This window comes from Cicer arietinum, chromosome 3, assembly GCF_000331145.2.
Source record: "Cicer arietinum cultivar CDC Frontier isolate Library 1 chromosome 3, Cicar.CDCFrontier_v2.0, whole genome shotgun sequence".
NCBI classification, from domain to species: domain Eukaryota; kingdom Viridiplantae; phylum Streptophyta; class Magnoliopsida; order Fabales; family Fabaceae; genus Cicer; species Cicer arietinum.
In genome coordinates, this window is record NC_021162.2 from 22,061,057 (window position 1) to 22,070,696 (window position 9,640).

The window sequence follows — 9,640 nt, forward strand, 5'->3', positions numbered from 1 at the left end:
GCAAGAATTTTGTGTGTGGGAATTGGAACTCTTTTGGTTAGTGTTTGAGGTGGTGAGGGAGTTTCACTAGTGGAGGATGAAGAAGGTGAGGGTGTGTGTGCCTGAGTTTGCTTTACACGAGCCATAATCACAAAATAATTGATTGAATGTAGGTAGATAGAATGAATACGCTGAAGAATATGCAGAGCAATGAAGCAGACAGAGTGAAAAAATTGAAACTTTCTGGAAAATCTGGAAAACTGAGATGCAGAAATCGATTTTGTCCTTTACCTTTTTATACTTTAACCCTTGTCAATCGATTGCCAAATCGATTGGGTTACCGTTACACCGAATCCTTAATCGATTTCGTAATTATGAAGTCCAACGGCTAGTTAAAAATTCGCAACGGTCATATTCCTAATCGATTCCCAAATCGATTTTCCGTTTTACTAAATCGATGTCCAAATCGATTGTTCCACATGTTAAAAAACTGAACACTGAATCAATCGATTTCCAAATCGATGCTCGGGATTTTTACACAATATTTTCCAAAAATCTGAACTCTGGGCTAACCAAATCGATTTCCAAATCGATTTTATAAACAGTTTTCATCAAGTAATCGATTTCCAACTCGATTAATCTGGAAAACTTCACTGATAAATACCAAAATCACAAAAAAACTTATATCTCACTAGGATCAATGATCCCTAGTTTCATCCTTATGTTCAAAAAGCTTTCTTTTGGTAATGCTTTCGTGAAGATATCTGCTAGTTGTTCTGTAGTATTCACATATTCAAGTTTGATGACTCCATTCTGAAAATGATCTCTTATGAAGTGATGCCTTACCTCAATATGTTTTGTCCTTGAATGCATTACTGGGTTCTTTGTTATGCTGATAGCACTGGTGTTGTCACACATGATCGGCACTGTTCCCAAATCAACACCGAAGTCCATTAGGTGCTGTTTCATCCACAAGATTTGAGCACAACAGCTCCCAGCTGCTATGTATTCGGCTTCTGCAGTAGACAAAGCAATACTTGTTTGCTTCTTACTAAACCAGGACACTAGAGAATTACCAAGTAGATGACATGTACCTGAAGTGCTTTTTCTGTCAAGTTTACAACCAGCAAAATCTGAGTCTGAATACCCAACCAAAGTACATGTTGAACCTTTTGGATACCACAAACCAAGGTTCTTAGTACCTACTAAGTATCTGAAAATTCTCTTTACTGCAGTGAGGTGAGATTCCTTCGGATTCGATTGATACCGTGCACACATGCAAACGCTGAACATAATATCGGGTCGGCTTGCTGTAAGGTAGAGCAGAGATCCAATCATACCACGAAATCTGGTTACATCTACAGGCTTACCTAACTCATCTCGGTCTAAGAAATTTCCTTGACTCATGGGTGTATCAATGGACTTAAGCTTATCAAAGTTAAATTTCTTTATCAAATCAGAACAATATTTGGATTGACTAATGAAAATGCCTTGCTTGGTTTGGTTAATTTGAAATCCCAAGAAATATGATAGTTCACCCATCATTGACATTTCAAATTTACCTTTCATCAAGTTTTCAAATTCTTTGCAAAGCTTGTCATTTGTTGATCCAAATATAATGTCATCAACATAAATTTGGACCAGCAAGATGTCATTTTCAATAGTTTTTGTAAAGAGTGTCTTATCAACATTTCCTCTAGAAAAATTTTGTTGAATGAGGAAAGTGCTGAGTTTCTCATACCAAGCTCTTGGAGCTTGTTTCAACCCATAGAGGGCCTTTGAGAGTTTATACACATGGTTAGGAAAATCTGGATTTTCAAAACCTGGTGTTTGGCTCACAAAAACTTCCTCTTGTAGGTCTCCATTAAGAAATGCACTCTTCACATCCATTTGATATAGATTGAAGTCCATGATACATGCATAGGCCAACAAAATCCTTATGGCTTCTAGTCTAGCTACAGGGGCATAGGTCTCATCAAAGTCTATTCCCTCCTCTTGACTATAACCCTTTGCAACTAATCTGGCCTTATTCCTAGTTATCACACCATTCTCATCTAACTTATTTCTGAACACCCACCTAGTTCCTATAACATGCTTACCCTCTGGCCTAGGTACCAAGTTCCACACTTTGTTCCTCTCAAACTGGTTTAACTCCTCTTGCATAGCAAGTATCCACTCACTATCTAAAAGGGCTTCCTTAATGTTCTTAGGTTCAATCTGAGACACAAAGGCTGTGAGGTTACAGAACTCTCTAAGGTTTCCTCTAGTTGACACACCTCTAGAGATGTCACCTATGATGTTGTCTAAGGGGTGGTTTCTATTGAATCTCCATTCCTTAGGTAACTCACTGGTTTCTATAGGTTCTATAGGGTCTGCACTAGTTGGAGGATCAGCTATAGGTTGTTCTAGGGGTTCAGATTCTACAACATCATCCAAAATATCATTAACCTTAGAAGGAGTTTTGTTCAAGTTTTCTGTAAAAGATTCATCAAACTTTACATGAACTGACTCTTCTATGGTTTTTGTTCTTTTGTTGTAGATTCTATAGGCTTTACTAGTTTGGGAGTATCCTAGAAAGATTCCTTCATCTGCCTTAGGGTCAAACTTTCCTAGGTGTTCCTTGCCATTGTTCAAAACAAAGCACTTACAACCAAAAATCCTAAAGTAAGACAGGTTTGGTTTTCTACCCTTGTAAAGCTCATAGGGTGTTTTCTTAAGAAGGGGTCTAATCAGTACTCTATTCACAATATGAGTGGCTGTACTAATTGCATCTGCCCAAAAGTACTTAGGTAGGTTGGAGTCCTTAAGCATGGTCCTAGCTAACTCTTCTAGGGATCTATTTTTCCTCTCCACTACCCCATTCTGCTGTGGTGTCCTAGGGGCTGAATACATGTGGTTGATTCCATTTGATTCACAATAATTTTGAAAAAGATCATTTTGGAATTCACCTCCATGATCACTTTTTATTGAAACAATTTTCAAATCATTCTCATTTTGTACTAAAGCAGCAAACTTTTTGAAAACAGAGAATGTATCACTTTTATGAGCTAAAAAGTAAGTCCATGTGAATCTAGAATAATCATCAACCAGCACATATCCATATAGGTTCCCACCTAAACTCTTAACTTGGGCAGGTCCGAAAAGGTCCATGTGAACTAGTTGTAAAACTCTATTTGTTCTAACCAAATCTATAGAGGGAAACGGAGTCTTAACCAGTTTACTCTTCTCACATGAATCACACAACCTATCCTTAGAAAACTTCCTATTGGGGAGTCCTATTACTAGCTGTTTGCTAACAAGCTTATTCAAGTGATTAATATGAATATGAGCAATGCGTTTATGCCACAACCATGTTTCATCTTGATTTGATAACAAGCAACATACAGCACTTGGTACAGAATTGAAATCCAACATATAGATGTTGTTAATTCTGTCACCAATCAGCTTTATGTTTTTGTCATCTTTATGCTCAATAATGCAAGATTGTGATGAAAAACTTACTTGAAAACCTTTGTCACATAGCTGACTTATGCTTAGCAAGTTATGCTTGAGTCCTTCAACATATAATACATTCTTAATCACTGTTGTTGACTCATTGCCTATATCACCAATTCCAATAATTTTTCCTCTATTGTTGTCTCCATATTTGACAAAACCTCCTTCCTTTAATGTCAAGGACAGAAATTTGGATTTGTCCCCTGTCATGTGCTTCGAACATCCGCTATCCAAATACCATGAGTGCTTAGTGGATGTCAAGCACACCTGCAAAACAAAATCAGAATTTTGTTTTAGGTCCCCAATCTAAATTGGGTCCTGTTTGGTTAGTGTCAAACACAGATTTCTTTGCTTTCCAAATTTGCTTCCATCCCTTATTGGCTAATTTTTTAAACTTGCAATTTGACACAAAATGTCCATTTCTGCAACAGAAATGACACTTGCCATTAAAGGATGAATGGTGATTTGGCTTAGTAAAGATATCATACATATTCTTAGCAATGGCAGATTTCTGACCATGTTTGACACTTCTGGTTTGCATATAACCAATACCATATCTATTTTTATTCCTTTTAACATGCATGTTTGGTGTATATCCTAAACCAGATTTTTCATGAACATGTCTTTGATTGCTAAGTATGACATTCAGTTTATCTTTACTATTAGCAAATTTTAACAAATCAGATTTTAATGATGCAACCGTATGTTCAAGTTCAATGCACTTTGCAGATTTTTCTTGTGAATCCTTTTTCAGTTGTTCACATAAATTTTCAATTTCTTTATGCTCAACATTCATTTGTTCAAGCATTTTCTTTGTGCTTAACAACTGTTTTATGGAGTTCACATAATCATCATGCAATTCATTGAAAGCTTCTTGAAGTTCATCATATGTTGGATTAAATTGTGAACTAACCTCTTTTTCCGATTCTGAATCTGAATTTGCCATGAGACACATATTGGCTTCTTCTTCATCCGAAGAGGCAGAGGATTCATCATTATCGTTCCAAGCAATATACGCCTTCTTTGTTTTGGTGACTGGTTCTTTGCCTTTTGATTTTGCAGCTTTATTTTTGTTCTGCAATTTGTAGCATTCTGACTTTATGTGACCAGTCTTCCCACATTCATAACATGTAATTTGCTTGTTGTCGCTAGTCTTGGAGCTGGATGGTTTTCTGAATTTGTTATCTTTCTTCTTCAGAAATTTCTTAAATTTCTTGACAAGCAGTCCGATTTCTGGTTCTTCATTGTCACTGCTGGATTCATTTGAGCAGCTATCGGATTCAGTTTTTGATTGATTTGCTTGAACCTTCAGAGATAAACCTTTCTTTTTCCTACTTTCCATTTCTGATTCATCCAGTCGTTGTAATTCCATTTCATGTTCCCTTAATTTTCCAAATAATGTTGTTGTCGTCATCTTTGCTAGATCTTTAGACTCAGCTATTGCGGTAATTTTGGGCTGCCATTCTCTGGTTAAACATCTCATAATCTTTCCAATCTGCTGTTCGTTATCCACATCTTTTCCTAGTGCATGCAGGTTGTTGACAATGTGTGTGAATCTGGTTTGCAAATCGCTGATTGATTCTTCCTTCTTCATGCTAAATAATTCATATTCGTGCATGAGCGTGTTCACGCGAGCTCTCTTTACGTCAGTAGTACCTTCGTGCGTTTCTTGGAGGATGTCCCACATCTCTTTTGCTGACTTGCAATTGGACACTCTAAAGAACTCTTCTGCACATAGGGCGGACGTGATGATGTTCTTCGCCTTCGCATTGAAACCAACCTTCTTTTTGTCTTCATCGGACCAGTCGGCTCTAGGCTTGAGCATCATTGAGTCGTTAGTTCCTGCAATCTTGGGAATGTATGGACCGTTTTCAACAGCGTCAAGGATGTCTATGCCACTTGCTTCCAGGAATATTAGCATTCTTTGCTTCCAGTACATGTAGGCTGTACCGTTGAAAGCTGGTGGACGTGCTAACGAAGCGCCTTCTCCCAGAACGTCAGTCGAGGCCATCTTCTTATAAGTGTTACCTCTCAAGAAGTTAGGCTCTGAGGCCAATTGTTGATATCAGTGACCTCGCAATAACAGAAAATATATCAGTTTTCGTTACAAAATTAATCAGCATCAAGTGCACAGCGGAATTTAAATTTTGAGGCATGCAAAGTTAGCAATATAGAAAATTAAAGAGAGAGAGTTAGAGAAGAAGACACAGAGATTTATCCTGGTTCGGTTGTTCAACGACAACCTACGTCCAGTCCTGAAAATCCAATCGGATTTCAGATTTTCTTCTCCTTCAATAGAAAGAATCAATTACAAAGATTTTCCAGTTTCCTCCCTGAAACCTATCAATCTCTAATTATGTCTTTCCTATTGAATACCCTCTGATCCTTGTAGACACTCAGCAGCCTATCACAGAATCAAAGTACGACTCTTTCTTGTTGAGACCTCTCACCCAAGAAAGTAGCCACCAGTTTCTAGCTGGATTTCTAGCGTTCGTTTTGTTTCAAAGATTTATTACAGAATGAATAAAAGATGTAAAACAAAAGAGTCTTCAATCTTTATGAATGTTGCTCCTCACAAATCTGGATGTTCAAGTATTGTTCATGAGCACATTATCATTTCTCTTAGATTGTCAACAAACTGTATTGAAATCTGTAATCACAATTATGAAGTCGTTAGTTTGTTGTTATAAACAGTTAAAAGTATTATGAGAAATTATGAAAGTTATGAATTGTTATATGAATAAAGATTGAAAGACAGTTTATATAGTTTCTGAAAAACCAACTACGAAATCGATTTCCCAATCGATTTTGTAAAGTTATAAAAGGTGCTAAATCGATTTGCCAATCGATTATCGCGAGTCTTGTTTTTCTTTAATCTTGAAACTATACAAGCTAATCGATTTACCAATCGATTCTTTAAAAGCAACACTTTTCAGTAGAACATGTCCAGACTTGTATAAATCGATTTCCTAATCGATTTCTGGGAAACTGTTTCAATAAAAGTAATTTCAATCGATTACTCAATCGATTTGCCAAATCTCAGAGTCGATGTATAAAAACACAGAGTCGATTTGGTCACAATCTCAGAGTTCACTGTGTTTTCAAAAAGTTTATTTCAATCGATTTGCCAATCGATTGTGTTCAAAACAGTGGCTCAGTTTTTTGATGTCAATCGATTTGTCAATCGATTTGATTCAAAACAGTGACTCAGTTTTAATGTCAATCGGTTTGCCAATCGATTTAATTCAAAACAGTGACTCAGTTATTTGATGTCAATCGACTTGTCAATCGCTTTGGTAGCATGTTCCTGAAAAGTTCTTACCTGGTGTTTAGTTCAATCGATTTCCCAATCGATTGCAACCAAACTTTATCAGAATTGAAAATTTCAACAATAGATTGTCCAATCGATTGTATTTGTCACAGGTGAGGTCATTTTTCAAATGATACTTTGTCAATCGATTTGCCAATCGATTCCCTCAGCACTGGAGTGCTACTGTGACTTATCCAATCGATTTACCAATCGATGTGTTACCATCAGGTTTAATTTGTGAAATGTTCAATCGATTTCCCAATCGATTACTCTCCAAATCAGAGTGCTACTGACTTGTGCAGTTTTCATTTTTAATTAAGCTAATCGATTGCCTAATCGATTTCACATTTACAAACACTTAAGATTTCCTTACACCCTTGTTATGAAATCGATTTCCCAATCGATTTACATAGTCAGAATTCAACTTTTGTTGATTTCTTGTGTTCCAAGCAATTTGATCCAAGTGTGTAGGATTGGATTATGGTTCCTGAAATCTTGCTCAATTCAAATGTTAGATTTATCATGTATTGTATGAACATTGTTGAATTATTAATTATGTCAAAATTAGGAATCAAAGGATCAAAATCCAACATAGGAGTTGTGGCGCCGCCTTCGCACTCCTGAACCACGTTAAAAATACTTTTAATTATCCATGTTTGGATTTGAATGACTCCAGGTATAGTTCCTTAAGTAGTTGACTACATGAGTAGGAGGGACTGGCTACCCCGATGAGTCATCGTCAATAAAAGAGACAACGACAACTCATTATTTTGTTAGAAGTACCTTTTGATTTTATTTTTAAATAGTTAAAAAAAACATGTTCATTGCTTATATCAATTGAATAAATTTAATTATTAAATATATGTTATTGGGAAATAGTATCTCTATCATTATTTTTTTTTTCTTTCTCCTTGATTATATATAGAGTATGTTTTTTGATGACTCTTCATCATATGCATATTTTTTATTGTTTTTAGTCTTATTTATCTTTTATTCATTAGTTATTTTAAGGATTTATTTGATATATTTTGTTAATTTTATTTATTTGATTTAATGAAATGTTTATGTTCTTATTTCCTTGATTAAGTAGAGATTTTTCGGAGTTTTGCATTGTTACTTTGTTTTAGTGCAGTGCTGAATTTTGGTGAGAAATCAACGTAACCTATGTGGGGTATGTCAGCCATATCTGGAGTTGTAGATATCCAATTGGAGGCAAACAAAGTGCACATGAACGCTACGATCCATAGCTACAACGTTCATGAAGACATTGGAACCAAATTCAGACTCGAAAGAGGGGTAAAATGCAGTATATGTCAGACATCAAATGATGTGCGCCTGAAGCGCGCCAGCTGCGCCTGAGGCGCATTTCCAGCCTTTCAGCATTGTCCAGGCGCGCCTTGGGAGCGCGACCCGCATCAGCATTCATAAAAACACAATTTTTCACCGTTTTAGATATCTTTTTGACTCTTGGGAAGTTGAGAGACTTGTGCCCTAGCATAGAAACTCAAAGAGGGCCGTTTCTAACATCATTGGAGCAGTTTTATCAAGAGTCATTCATGAATCCTTCTTGTAATTCTTCTCTAACCTCTCTCTCTTTTATCTCTGCCATGAGTAACTAAACCCTATTTGTTAGGGATGAGTGTAATAAGATGAAACCCTTATTTTTATGATTTGATTTCTAGTTATATGAATGATTTTATTGAATTGTTTTTCTCATCTATGTGCTTAATGCTTTTTATTGCTTAATCAACATTAAAATATTCTACGATTTGTATTTTGAAACGGAAGTGGTCTTTACGAATGTTTGAGATGAGAAATTCATGAATTTGTAGTCTAGACATAGATGTAGGTCATGAAACCAATTAAATTAGTTGCAAAGCAATAATTTACAAGATAATTTCTATAAGGTAATGCTTAATTCTAATCTTAAATCTACTAAGGAATTAGGGGTTACTTTGGAATTAAAGGTTCTGTCACTTAGACATTAGGGCAAGAATAATAAAGAGAATTCGGTAATAATTCAATAAAAGAATTCAGTAACTAGGTTCAAATTAGACACCAAGGTTGGATTCGACGTGAAACTCATCCCTGACTTTTTTCTCATTATAAAGGATCAATTTTATTATTGTTGTTAATTTGAAATATTATTTTAATCAATTCAGAAACTTTTTGTTTAATTTCTGTAATTAAATATAATTCGATAGTAAAACGCAATCCTTGAGTTCGACACTCGGTACTACCGTCTTAATTATTACTTGCAACGATTCAGAACACTTGCTGAAATGCTATCATTTTCGTAGAGTAATTGATTGTAAATCTATTATAATGTTATTAAGTTGTTAGATGTGTTTAATATTTTAAAAAATTACTCTCTTTGTTAGACATAAGTTAAATTTGTTGAAATATTGGTGATATGATTTAGAATTTATTTTAAGGAGTAAAACTAGTAATATTTGGTTTGAAAAAAGTAGTTAAAATTGACAACGTACTTGGAATGTGTTTCATTTAACCAAACTAAATGAACTACATTATTATTGACAAAATCTATATGTTATTTTTTGCATGTAAATTATAGTGAGTAACTCTGGTATTTTATTTCATAATTGAATGATAAATATATGTGTTAATTGATCTATTTTGTCATGTTAGTCTATCATGCTATGTTAGTTGATTTTTACATGATGTGCTTAATTGGAGACTGAATTTCTTAAATATGTTTATAGACTAAGTTTGAATCTTTAGGGTGGTAAGTTAGATATTAGTTCCCTCACTGTAAATTTCGAGGACGAAATTCATTAACAAGGGGAGAATTGTAACACCCTAAATTTTATAATAAACTATTTTATTAGTTAAGTA